General features: G+C 50.7%; 1 non-coding gene across 1 annotated transcript; it reads left to right on the top strand.

Annotated features, from left to right (window-relative positions):
* The first annotated feature begins 12762 nt into the window (after positions 1 to 12762).
* On the top strand, positions 12763 to 12866 carry LOC128778100 (small nucleolar RNA U13). The gene has a single exon (XR_008423481.1). It is a non-coding gene; the product is annotated as a small nucleolar RNA U13 (small nucleolar RNA).
* Positions 12867 to 13672: the final 806 nt, after the last annotated feature.

The raw sequence follows: 13672 nt of genomic DNA, 5'->3' as shown, positions 1-13672 counted from the left end.
GGCCAGGTTGCTTCTCCTACATTATCCCTCAGTCTCAGGAGAACCTTGAGAGATGGATGTCATGCTGTCTCCATTTTACAGATGAGAAGACTGAGGCTGAGGAAGAGGAGCTGTGATTTGAGCCCCGGAGTAGCTAATACCCAAATCCCAGCTGGAAGGCACGTGGGTGGAGGCGCCAAGGTGGCCGCCAAGGAGCCCGCATTTCCATCCGGGGCGGGCACCAGGCGCTGGGTGGCCCTGCTTCATCTGCCAGGCGCTGGATCCATCTGGAAGCCTGCCCTCGCGAAGTTAGGGCCTTGCTTAACCAAAGTTTGTGAAAGGGCACCCTGAGAGAAGAAACAGTCTTATCTCACCAGAGCCCTGCTAAAATCCCAATAAGCCCATTGCGAGCTAGAGATTGAAGTGCGATGTTGGCATCTCTCCTCTGGTGTGGAAAGAGCTTACACCGAGTCATATTTCAAAAAGGCACAACTGACACAGTATAATCTCTGGTCTTAACTCCCTCTGACCTTGAGAGAGCGGCAATAAAGCGCAGGGGCTGCAGGGCCTGGGGGGAAGGCCGGCTGCCAGGGGAATCTCATCAGGCCCGGCTGGCATCACAACGCCCTGTCGCTGGGAGGGAGGGGCGGGGGCTTCACCTGCCATCCCCAGGGGGTGACAAAGCTCCTGGGGCCCCGAGGGGGGGGGGGCAGCCTCCTCGTCCTGGGGCCCCAGCTCCGCCCCTTCCCCAGCACCCCACTGATGCAAGCCCCCAAGGACTCACCGCCGTCTCCTCTCATCTTACCCCCCCCGCCCCTCCCCAACCCCCTTCTCTTTTCCAGTGACAATAATGGAGCTGAAAACGTCGCCAGAAAAGGCATCGATCTGTTTATCTATCACTTGCTAATCAAAAGTTTCCTGCCTCCCGTTAAAATACCAATGATTTCCTTTGCGGAATCAAACAGGTCTGTTCTCAGAGACTGAGCGCGTCAGTGGAGACAGTTTAATTACTGCCTTTGATGCCTCTTCCCTGAATACCAATCTTTCCCGAGTTACATGATGAACACACATTAGGAGAAGAATTAAATCAAAAAAAGCAGGAACTGACTAATTGTGGGGCATCTCACGTGGAATCGGGCTTCCCTGTTATGCACTCTGTCCTTTCCCGGGGCCCGTGCCGTCTGAAGCCCCAAACCTGGGAAATTCCAGCACCGTCCAGGGGAGCCTGCTGTTTGCACCCTGAGTTCCCTTGACACATTATAAATGCAAGGCTCAGACTGTGGGCTTTAGAGCCAAAGACTGGTCCTATGTTCCAACCTCAATGCTGGCCACTTAATTTCTAGGAGCCTCAGTTTTCCTGCATCTAAAAATGGAAACATGAACCATCCACATAAAAGGCTGCTGTGAAAAATAAATCAAGTGAAACACGTCAAGCCTGGATCATGGGAGAAGTCAGTTAATGAGAGTGGGTATTAGCATTTCATTATGACATTAATTATAACATGTAACAGTAAAGCAGATGTTTTTTCATAGATTATATCCTATTTATATACACTATATGACTACACACTTATACTTTTTTAATGCTTATTTATTTATTTTGAGAGAGAGAGAGCGTGAGCAGGGGAGGAGCGGAGAGAGAGGAGGGAGAGAATCCCAAGCAGGCTCCGTGCTGTCAGCACAGAGCCCAACGTGGGGCTTGATCTCGGGAACCGTGAGATCATGACCTGATCCGAAATCAAGAGGTGGGCACCTAACCGACTGAGCCCCCCAGGTGCCCCCGTTTTTATAATTTTAGAAAGTTATTGTAAAATATAATAAGCAGTCAGTCTCCTTAATCACTGTATCCCACAGGACGTATTTCACAATTCAGAGAATGAATTCTTACAGGCAGAGGGAACGGCTCACAGGAGCACATGTAAACGCCATTCCTTCCCTGACTGCCTTCTGAGGGAAAGAAGAAAGAAACATGGTCACTTACATGACGCTCAAACCTCCCTCGCCCCTCTATCACCCTGCCGTGCCTCGCTGGGCCTTCGGCCTCCACCCTGTCCTGCAGAAGTGTCCCCCAAAAGGCCCACTCGCCGGCCAAGCCCAGAGTGGCAGCGGGTTCCCCTCTCTCCTGCTACTAAATTCCTTTCGACTTTCGACAGGGACAAATGACTCCCGGATGATACCATTTCTGGAAAAGGATACCCACAAGAACAGTTCTTAGATTTTATATTCTCGAAAACAAAAAAACATGATAACATTATTTGTAAAAATAAAAATAACTCCCCTCTTCTGTCTGGAAAATGATAAGGCCCCTGGCCCTCATATATCCCTCTACTGCCAACCCCAGGTCCCCATTTCTTTCTCTCTCTCTCTCTCTCTCTCTCTCACACACACACACACACACACACACACTCACGGCTCTTCCTGCACTGATAATCCCCCACCTTCTCGTGTGGATGGACACTGGGTTTCCCCTGCCATCCATCACACCCCCACTGATGCCCTGGTGGATGGACTCCCCAGCCAGGGGACCAGCTGCAAGCTATGTCCCCAAATCGCTGACTCTAACCTTTCCTTGTCAGTGACCTCAGGAGGCATCCAACTGTGTGGACATGAAGCAGCACATCAAGCCCACAAGGGGGGCAGGGGGCGGGGCTCTGGTTCAGCCCTGGTTGGGGGGGCAGGGCTTTCTGTAAACGTTCCACCAAGAGGCTTATCCCTGGGGCAGCTTCCTGTCCTTCCATCCTGCCCAGTGTCATGAGTGATGCCAGCAGGAGAAAAGGTATGTGTGTGTGTGTGGGGGGGGGGAGGGGGCTCTTCTGGGGGACCAAGATACAGGGGACCTCTCCTGTGGATGCTCTTCCCATCAGAATGCAGCTGGAGGGAAACTGAGGCTTAACTGGCCTGCCCCCTCCCCCCATGGAGCCTCCAACAGAAACCAGATGCGCCCTTTCATCAGGCCTTTGCCCCAAGAGATCGCAAAGCCCCCACATAGGAGACTAAGGAGGAAGACCCTTTCCTGGGGACTCTACTAGAAGAGACTAGAACGTGCCACACGATTCGACACATATGCCCCAGATGTGAGTATGTCGCGCACGTGCAATGGTGGCCAAGGCAGGATTCCCCGCTCAGGGAGCACAGAGCCCTGTGGGGACCCGACTCGGCAGCACGCGGTTATGCCGCGCGGCCTGGGAAGTCCGGCTTCGGGGCAGGCCAGGGGTGCCGGACATGGAGCTTTTAGGAATCCGGTGAGGCTTTGGGGAAGAGGCGGGGCTTGGCGGGGAAATGCAAGGGCAGAGGGTAGGCAGGGCACATGGGCCAGGGCTGGGGGGGCCGCAAAAAGGAGTTGCTCCTGAGGTCCGTGGGGGAGCCATCCAGTAGCTGTGACCACAGCAGTGATGTGATCCGACTCGCCCTTCACTTTGGCCACGTGTGGAATTTAAGGAACGACCCTGGGGGAGGAGGATCGTTCGGCCCCTGCGATTGCCAGCGGCCGGCGTCCCTGCCCGTGACCAGCTCTGAAACTAGGGTGACCCAGCTGCCATGTGCGGGCCGGTGTCAGGTCTCCTTCTTCTGCGTCTCTGTGCCCCCCGTCCCCTCCTTGTGCCCTCTCTCCGTCCTCCCCATCTTCTCTCCTTCTCCCCCTTCTCAACACTCTTCATTTCTGCCTCTCATCCTTCCTCAGCCTCCCTGGCCTTCCCCCCCGCCCCCCACCTTCTGGGCACCTCTCGCAGAAGAGCTGGATGTCATTCCTTTTTGTGGGTTTCTTTCCCTGTTGGTGCACACGACCCCCACCCAGCTCCTCATGTAAATATGACCTTTCTGATATTCATTATCAATTAAAGGAACAAATCCCCTTCTCTGAGCAGCACGAGAGACCTTTCCAGCCGAAGAGCACAAAAGGGCCTCTGGGGCCGGCTGCCAGATGGGTCGTCTCCCATCTCTGGGCGTGGCCTGGGTGGGTGGGGAGGCCGGACACACGGGCAGAGGCACAGAAACAAACGTGGACGGCAAGCCCCTGGGACGTCCTTGCTGCAAATGTCTACCCCACACCTGCCACGGCCCCGCCAGCTTTCATCCCCTTCTTCCCCTGGGGCAGTGGGGGGGTCCCTCCAGAGGGCAGGCCAGGCTTCTCATTCAGGCTCCCCGCCACTGCCCCTCCCTGGGCTGCCGCCACCAGGGCTCTGGCCTCCCCGGGGTCCCTGAGCCACTTTGGGCCAAAGACGGATCTCAGCCCACGGGAGGAGCAGCTCTGGGGACCCAACTATGGGCACCTTGCAAAAAAAAAAAAAGAGTTTTTACATAGTTTTAAATTTTATTTATTTATTTATTTTGAGAGAGAAAGAGAGAGAGAGAGAGAGAGAGAGAATGCACACGGGGGAGGCACAGAGAGAGAGGGAGACAGAGAATCCCAAGCAGGCTCTGTGCTGCCAGCCCAGAGCCCAATGCGGGTTCGATCCGAGGAGCCTCGAGATCATGACCTGAGGGGACACCAAGAGCTGGACATTCAACCAAATGAGCCACCGAGGCGTCCCTCACATTAGGCCACCGCCTTGCGTGGGGGTACGCTTTCCCCCACTGAGCCCACATTGCCCGAACTTCCCCCTCCTCCTTTTCGTTTGCCCTCCCTCCTCCTCCTCCTCCTCCTCTTCTTCTTCCCCCTCCTCGTCACTCTGTTCTGGAAACACCCTCACAGCTCCCCCACGATGCCCTTTCCCCCACAGGAGCCAAACAGAAGCCTCAGAGGCCGTGCGGAGGACAGAGATGGGCCCTGCCTGGCCTTCGGCTCCCTCGCCCTCCCCGTGCCCCACAGAGGCCTCAAGCTCCCTGATCTGTGGTCAGCGGCTGGGCTCACCTGCAGGTTTACAGGAGGGAGTGGGTCCCACAGGCAACCACGACAGGGCTGAGCGAGGGGTGGGACCTCCTGCCTAGGACGGTTTCGGGAAGAAACTGTTTCGGAGAAACAGTTCCGCGGGCCCCAGCCCTTCCCATGGCGGCACCCCCAGCGCCTTATCCCAGATTGCCCCAGAGCCCCAGGCCCACGCACCACCCAGGAAGAAAGCCCCCACCCACCCCACCCACGGCTCCCTTGTTGCTGTCACAGCCTGGGCTTAATTGCTGGTTAGGGAGGGGCGGCCGTTCCTCGACATGCCCCTGTGGCTGGCTGGGCTAACCACACCCGTCTGGGGCGCCTGGGGACCATGCTGTGTGCATTAGAGGCTCCCGGTTGTGCAAACGGCATTGGGCACGGTGGTTGCCCAAGTCTGGTTCCCATTCCTAGCGCAATGTGCCCACCAGCAACCAGAATCAGACGGGAAGGCGGAGAGCCGTCTGCTGGGGGCTGAAGGCACATTTGGAAAGCCGGAGTGACACACATGGGTGGGGGAGGGGGAGGGCAAGGGAAAATGCAATACCCCAAAAGCTCAGGCAGTTGGCCTCCGTGTCGGAAACGTTGTGACCCGCAGCCCAGTTTGTCTCCCCTTATTCGCTCCTGACAACAAGTGACTTCTCCAAGCTCAGTCCAACGGAGAAGAGGTAACAGCTCATGACCTTGAGCCTGAATTTCTTCTCGCACCCTCCAAGGCACAGCAGCATGGACGCAGGGTGCTCGTCCCACAGCCCTTTCCAGGTGATAGAGGAAGCCGGGCCCACCCAGGCTTTCACTAGCTGCCCTCGAGAAAGATCCAAGGATCCCTTAGGGAGCCCACCGCCAGGCCCCTGGAAGGCCAGCCTGCCTGACTCAAGGCCTCCTTCTCTGTCAGCATCATCCGTGGGCCTTCCCACCAGGGTGGGGTGCACTCTGGTGACACCACAAGGCAGGCAGGGACACTGCAGAGGGAAAGCCCAGAACTGGGCTAGGGGGAGGGCTCTAAACTGGCACACAGCATGTGAAGGACACACGCACACACGCAGCCACATGCATACAGGCACCCACATGTGCACACACCAGGGCACACAGGCATGCACACAAACACCCGTGCACGCGCACACGACATAGGCGCACACACGCACACACAGGGGTGCACGAGTGCATACACACACAAGCACACACACAGACAGACCCAAGGGCAATAGAGTGTGGCCGACAAGCTTGCCAAGGTAGCACGGACCCCTCTTTCTGGCCACATCCCCCCCCCCCAATAGCCTTTGTTTACTTACAGTGTGACCCAAATTTGGGAGTCTGGGATAGGAAAGGGACTCCAGAAAGCTCCTCCTACATCATCCTGCCTCAGGGCATCCCTCTGACTAACGGATCTACCTGCTCACCCTCCCTTTACAACTCCTGGGTCTCCTGCCATAGGGCGATATCCCGGATTTAGAAAATTCAGAGCCGGAGCATCCGATGTAGATACCCACTACTAGGAATTTAACCTATGGATATGCCATTTTCCATATTCCTTGCAGCATTACTTATAACCGCCAAGCGGCTAGAAACAAACAACCTTATTGTCCATCGCCAGGGCCTGGCAGAGTGCAAGTTCATGTAGCCCAGAGATGACAACTAAGCATGGGGTAGGGCCACAGAGACAGTGAGACTCTGCCCTTACCCCCAGGTTGCTCACAGGCCAGGGAGGAGGGCGGCCATGTTGGTAGGCTAAGCAAGACTGAGAGCAACATGTCCGCAGTTCTGAAAAGGGAAGGTGCTTCCTTCCTTTGCCCCGGCTCTCTCCAGCTGTGTGTGGTAGGCTTTCTCTGTTGACGCCTTCTTCTGGCCCCTGGTGTTTCCCCTCACCCAGGGGGCACAACCACAGCCACGTGGGGCAATTGGCAGCCAAGTAGGTGCAACTGTGGGAAGTGTCCCCAGTTAAGAAGAACACAGTATCCACATGTGAGAATTATTCTGCCAGCTTCCTTTATGCCTTGCTGAATCGAAGCGTTCCTTAGGCTAAACGTTCAGCCTACCATTACGTGCTTCCCTTTGGAAGGAAACATCAAAGCCTAGACAGGGGCCACAGAAGGAGTCATTTTGGCTATTACATTCACTATTTATTATATATATATATATATATATATGTATATATATATGTGTATATATATATACATATATACATATATATATATGTATATGTATATGTGTATATATATATACATATATACATATATATACATATACATATACATATATATACATATATATACATATATATATATGTATATATATATAAAATTAACCTCAGGCTAAGTTTTAAGCCCAAAACATCATGGCTTAAATAAACAATAAACATTTGTCATCTCACACAGTTTCTCTAGGTCGGGAATTTGAGAGCAGGGATTCAGAGTGGTACTTGTTCCTCATCAGGTCACAGTCGGGACGTCAGCCATGACTGTGGTCATCAGAAGGCTTGACTGGGGTTGGAAACTCCAAATCCCAGGCGGTACATGGATGTGGCTGTGGACAGGAGGCCCCGGTTCCTCTTCATCGGAGAGCACCGAGCTGCTTGAGCATCCTCATAAGATGGCAGCCGCTGTCTCCAGAGCAAGTGACTCCAGTAAGGTGAAAGCCACAATGTCTTGTATGCCCTGACCTTGGCGGTAGCACGCCACCATTTGCACATCATCCTATTGGTTACACAAGTCATTTCTATTCAGCATGCAAGGGGACTACTCAAGGGCATGAATGTCAGGAGGCGGGGAGCACTGGGGGCCATCTTGGAGGTTGACTAGCCCAGTAATTAATATTCATATTCAGCCACACTGAGCACCACCACCCCATAACCTGCCCCAGCTCACCATTGGCCTCCAGTCCCCTCCTCATCTGCCCTACAAAGATTCCCACTTGCTATCCTCTCCCAAGTTCCTTTTGGAACAGAAGAGATTGTAAACTGATTCATTCATTTATGGAAACAGTGCCCATCCTTTCGTTCTGTATTTAGGGCGCTGATACCCTCTCCTATCTTGTGTCTACCACTTTCCTTTCACCACCCTACGTTCCTGCCAACTTCTATGACCTAAAAATCCCTAAATGTGGATGGTTGCATCCACTCCCTGCAGGCTGCGTGTTTGTTAGAAAGGGCTGGGTGACAGGTTTCTTAACCTCTCTGGGCTTCTCTTTCCTCATCTATAAAATGCGGTTACTAAAAGTACCTGCCTCTCTGAGATGTCTTGAGGACAAAATGAAATAACACATGGCAGGTACTTAGAACAGTACCTGGAGTGGAGGAAGTGCTATTAATATTCTCAGTATTGTCACTCTGTTAACATCATATCCTCCTCCCGGAATCCCCTCTCCAACTCTACTTATCAGCATCCTACTGCTCCTTACCATAAAGCCCCCCTGAACCTCTTCACCATCCTCACTTCCCTGCACGTCTGAAGTGCTACCACTTCTGAGCCACCCAGGTGCCCCTCAGATTTTCTACATAGATAATCATGTCATCTGCAAATAGAGACAGTTTTATTTCTTTCTTCCCTTTTGTTTACTTTTCTTGTCTTATTGCATTAGCTATGATATCCACTATAATGCCAAAAAGGAGGGATGAGTGGGGGACATCCTTGCCTTGTGCTGAATCTGAGTAGGAAAGCTTCTAGTTTCTCAGAGAATTTTTTTTTTAATATTAACACAGGGGCACCTGGGTGGTTCAGCTGGTTAAGGGCCCGAGTCTTAATTTGGGCTCACGTCATGGTCTTGTGGTTTTGTGAGTTCAAGACCCACATCGAGCTATGCATTGGCAGCATGGAGACTGCTTGGGATTCTCTCTCTCCCTCTCTCTCTCTCCCTGCCTCTCCCTCACTCATGTTGTCTTTATCTCTCTAAAAATAAATAAACTTTAAAAACTACAAAATATGTACGAACACAAAATAAATGATCCATAATGTGTGTGTGTGTATGTGTGTATAACAACCTTCACTCTTCTAAACTTCCCTCCCTCTACCATCACCTTGCCCTGAAGTCATCACCTATTAGTTGTGTTGTACATTTCATGCTGAACTTTTCCCTACATATACTCACATATACCTTTTGAAAACATAGATGGAACTGTAGTCTACCTCTTTGTCTATAACTTGTGAGTTTTTTTTAACTTAAGAGAATACTAATCATTTTAGTTTTCCAGGCTAGTGCATATAAATTTACCTGTCTTTATTTTGTTAATTTTATTTATTCTGAGAGAGACAGAGAGAGTACAAGCAAGAGAGGAGCAGAGAAAGAGACGCAGAGAGAGAATCCCCAGCAGGTTCCACACTGTCAGCACAGAGCCTGACACGGGGGTCAAAATCATGAACCGCGAGATCATGACCTGAGCTGAAATCAAGAGTCAGACATTTAATCGACTGAGCCACCCCGGTGCCCCTCGTTTGGTTTTTAATAATAGCCAACTTAATGGATAAGGAGTGTGTAAGTCTCATCCTCTTATGGCTCTTGTCATTATTGGCCAAGGAAATAGTTATGGGTGCCCAAAACATAGTAGCTACTCCATGAATGCTGGTATCTTTCATAATGTAAAGCTCTGACTCAAGCGACTGTCACTGGGAGGGAAGGACACTGAAGGCCAGTCATGGGCTCAAGAGTCAAAGACTCCATTTGGCACCCAAAGATGGATTCCAAAGGGTCAAAGCACGTGCTCAGTCATCTGTCCCTTCTCCTCTTTTCCAGGTAACTCACATATCACACACTTGTCTCCATTTGTGGCCTTGGTCTCCTCTCTCCCCTTGAGGAGAAGTGACCACTTCAAATGCAGAGACAGGAGGGACCTAGGAATCAAGGGTTCCCCGGCCAGAACTCTCTGCGACAAGTTGCTGCCTCAAGCTCGGGGCTCAACTTTCCACGAGGAAGCAAAGGGTCTCTCCCAAGACCAGTTTGTGAAGCCCACTTTCAGAAGCTGGGGAGTTCAGGTCATAGTCGCTCCGCTTTGCCTGGTGCCCTAAAGCTTGTCAAAGAACCACAGAGGTGCTCTCTTTTGGCATTCTTCCCTCCAGTTGAGCTGACCCTATGGGGAACGCTCACTGTTTCCAGAAGCTCTCAAACAAAGGGGCCACCCCGTGCGGTGGTTAGATAAGCCTAGGTTCCCATCTCAGCTCTGTCCCTTGCTAGCTCTGCCAGCTGGATGAATTACCTCACCTGAGTGTATGCGAAGGTGGAAGGGTGAGGAAATTCCATGCCACGCCCTTCCTTCCCACCCACGGAAGCGAAGATGTGGCCACACTTGCCACCCTGAGATGCTGTAACAGCTATGGTTTCATCTGGAGGGGAAAGTTCCACGGGCAGGTTGGGATTTTCTTCACGGAATCTCTCCCTGCCAAGATCCCAACACCTGTTTAGAGCAGGTGCTACGCAAGGCAGTGTCCTCTTCTTTTAAGGACAGCACGGAGCCACTTTCTTCATCTGGTTCACCTGAAAGCATTGCCTTCCAGCTCTAGCCAGGAGCGACTTTCCTTCTTGCGACTCCAGTGGAGCATCTCCAAATGGACCAAAGTGACTGGGGCTCAGATGTTTCTAGTCATTGTCAATAGTGGCAGCAGCATTTTCAGCTGAGGAGGGATCCCAAGGACATAAATTAGACAAAAGAGGACCGGCTTCAGTTGAGAGGGGAATTCGGGGGCGGGTCATGGTCAAAGAGGGTGGTGATTGGGTGAGGGGAGCCGTGTGGAGGTAGACACGGCGACAGGGTTTTGTTTCCACTTCTTTCTTTTTTTTTTTTTAAGTAATCTCTACCCCCAACATGGGGCTCGAACTCACCACCCGGAGGTCAAGAGTCCCGCGCCCCACCCACGGAGCCAGCCAGACACCCCTGCTTCCGCTTCTTCAATGGGTATTTTTTATATACCGCAAATGATCCTGCTTTTCCCATTGTGGAATTCATATCATTTCCTCTGACACTATTTATTTAAATAGAAGAGTAATCCCTTGGGTGGAAAGGATTAAGGAAATAATTACATAGCATTCAAAGGTGTGCAGATGGCCATCAAGACAGGGATGTTTGGAGAGAGGGATCCAACAGGCCACGTATGATTACAAACAGTGCCTTTACTTCTACACGTCTGTTTCCATCAAGGAATGAGTGCCAGCGACTGTATAGAGTGGTTCCGGCTGTGCCGTTGCTGTCAGCTGCCGACTCAGCACCCACCATCGCAATCTCCTTCCCAGGGTTCCTGTGCAGCCCAGAGAAGCCGGAGACTACATTTCCCAGAATCCCCTTCCTCGTGAGGGGGAGGGGGGTTAGAACGGCGAGAAGCCCGGATGTGGGATTTGCAAGGAGGATAAGAAGTCCTCTTTCTCTGGAGGCGGCTGCAGCCAAGTGCGTAGGGTGACGGGAGGTTTGCAGCAGCTTTCCGGAGAATTTCAGGAATGACTCACTTTGGTGCTGCAGACCGAAGGAGGGAGGAGGGGCTTCCCAAGATTTTCTTTAGAATTGCAGGGTGGCTCCGTGGGTGAAGTGTCCGACTGTTGACGGGCTCTGGTCACGACCCCAGGATTGTGGCATGGAGCCCTGCCACAGGCTCAGCGGGGAGCATGGAGCCTGCTTAACATTCTTGCTCTCTCCCCCTGCCCTCTCCCCTACTCGTGCACTCTCTCTCTCTAAAATAAAAATAAAATTAAATAAGATTAAAAAATTGTGAAACCTTCCCAGCAAACTCTTGAATAATCACTTCCATGCTAAAATGACATTATAGGAACTCTGGAAATCAGCCACAGATCTACAGTAACCAAGCAAACGCCCAACCAAGGAAAAGTCGCGTTCGGTTGGTGGGACAGTTGGTCTTTTTACTGGTCCTTCCTTTGCCCTTCCCTGGCACAACATGGCACAGTTTGGGGGAAGCGGTGGCCGAATTACCCACTCCCTTCCTGTGGCATCTGACCTGGAGCTCACATGGCCAAAAGCACCACAGCCTGGATCTCAGGCAGGAGGCAGTCGTCATGGCTCAGGAAAATTCAAGGGGACTATAGACCTGCGGACTCCTGAGGCAAGTGATTACTGATTGGGGAACGTAACAGAGCAGCTAAAGCCCAAGAAGAAACAGGGGTTAAACTCAGGAAAATGAAGGCACTTAAAAGCAGCCACGAATAATGGAGCAGTACACAGGCCAGGGGAAACCTATGTCTAGAAAAGGCCCAAGAAGAACCTAAGCCTTCATGAAGCTCATCCCAAGGTTCAAAAGATGCCCTGCTAATTGGTGAAGGTCTTAACCTCCAGTGGGCAAAGACTGGGAGACGTGGTTGATTTTTTTAATGCCCCATTTTAAACAACAGATACCAAAGCATACAAAGAAACAGGAAAACATGGCCCACACAAAGGAACAGAATATTTTCCCTGAGAATACACAGGCATTGGACTTACAGGCAAAACCTTAAAATAACTATCTCGGGGTGCCTGGGTGGCTCAGTCGGTTGAGCGTCTGACTTCGTCTCAGGTTATGATCTTGCAGTGAGTGGGTTCGAGCCCCGCATCAGGCTCTGTGCTGACAGCTCAGAGCCTGGAGCCTGTTTCATATTCTGTGTCTCCCTCTCTCTCTCTGACCCACCCCTGTTCATGCTCTGTCTCTCTCTGTCTCAAAAATCAATAAACGTTAAAAAAATATTTAAAAAAATAATAACTATCTCAGGGGGCACCTGGGGGGCTCAGTTGGTTAAGCGTCTGACTTCAGCGGGGGTCACGATCTCATGGTTTGTGAGTTCAAGCTCCACGTGGGGCTCCGTGCGGACAGCTCAGAGCCTGGAACCTGCTTCGGATTCGGTGTCTCCCTCTCTCTCTGCTGCTCCTCCACTCGTGCTCTGTCTCTTTCTCTCTTTCTCTCAAAAATAAGTAAACATTAAAAAAAATTAAAAAATAAAAATAAATAACTATCTCAAACATCCCTTTGTAGCTCATAAGCATGATGATTAGGTGTTTATGCTGTCGTGTGATGTGGGTCTCCCTCAAACTTTGTTACGACCTTGGTGCATTACCCATCTGACATGAAAAAAAACCCCACCAATCTTAAATATGCTCTAACAGCTAAAAGAAAACACAGAGAACGAAAAGAAACCAGCAAAACAATATATGAACCAAATTAACATATCGACAAAGAGATTGACATTATTTTAAAAGAACCAAAAGGAAATTCTGAGGCTGAAAAATAGAAGAACCGAACTGAAAAATTCACTAGAGTGGGTAAGAGCAGATTAGAACAAACAATCAGCAAACTGGAAGAGGAGTCCTTTGAAATTATTAACTCTGAGGAGCAAAACAAATGAAGGAAAGTAATCAGAGACAAAGGGACCTATGAGAGGCCATTAAACAGGCTAATCTATGCATCAAGGCAGTCCCAGAAGGAGAAGGGGGTGAGAAAGGAATAGAGCTTTGAAGAAATAATGGCCCAGAGTCCCAAATTTTAGAAAATACATAACTGTACCCATCCAACAACCTTCAGGTTTGTTCAAAGGAAAATATGCATGCCCATTTATCCAAAAATCTGACTTCTGAGAAATTTTTTCCGTAAGGAAATACTGTAATCTTGAACCCGGGTGGACAGTTAGCTGCAAGGACTTCCCAGAGCCATTTTATAATTATAAATAGTTGGGAACAGCCTGCATGTTCAACAATAGAGGTTTGGGTAAATAAAATATATCTGTACGATGGGACGCGGTGCAGTCATTACAGAAGGTTAACAACGATGTCTGTCTGGAACTGAACATGAAGAGAAAAGAGGGTTTATAAAATGCCATGTGCAATCTTATTTTTGTACTGTAAGTATGTACGTCTATACGTGAAACGTGATTTGG

Source organism: Panthera pardus, unplaced genomic scaffold (genome assembly GCF_024362965.1).
Source record: "Panthera pardus isolate Hobbes unplaced genomic scaffold, ASM2436296v1 HiC_scaffold_18, whole genome shotgun sequence".
In the NCBI taxonomy this organism is placed as follows: Eukaryota; Metazoa; Chordata; class Mammalia; order Carnivora; family Felidae; genus Panthera; species Panthera pardus.
The sequence above is the reverse complement of the archived record's forward strand: the minus strand, read 5'-3'. Positions and strand labels throughout refer to the sequence as shown.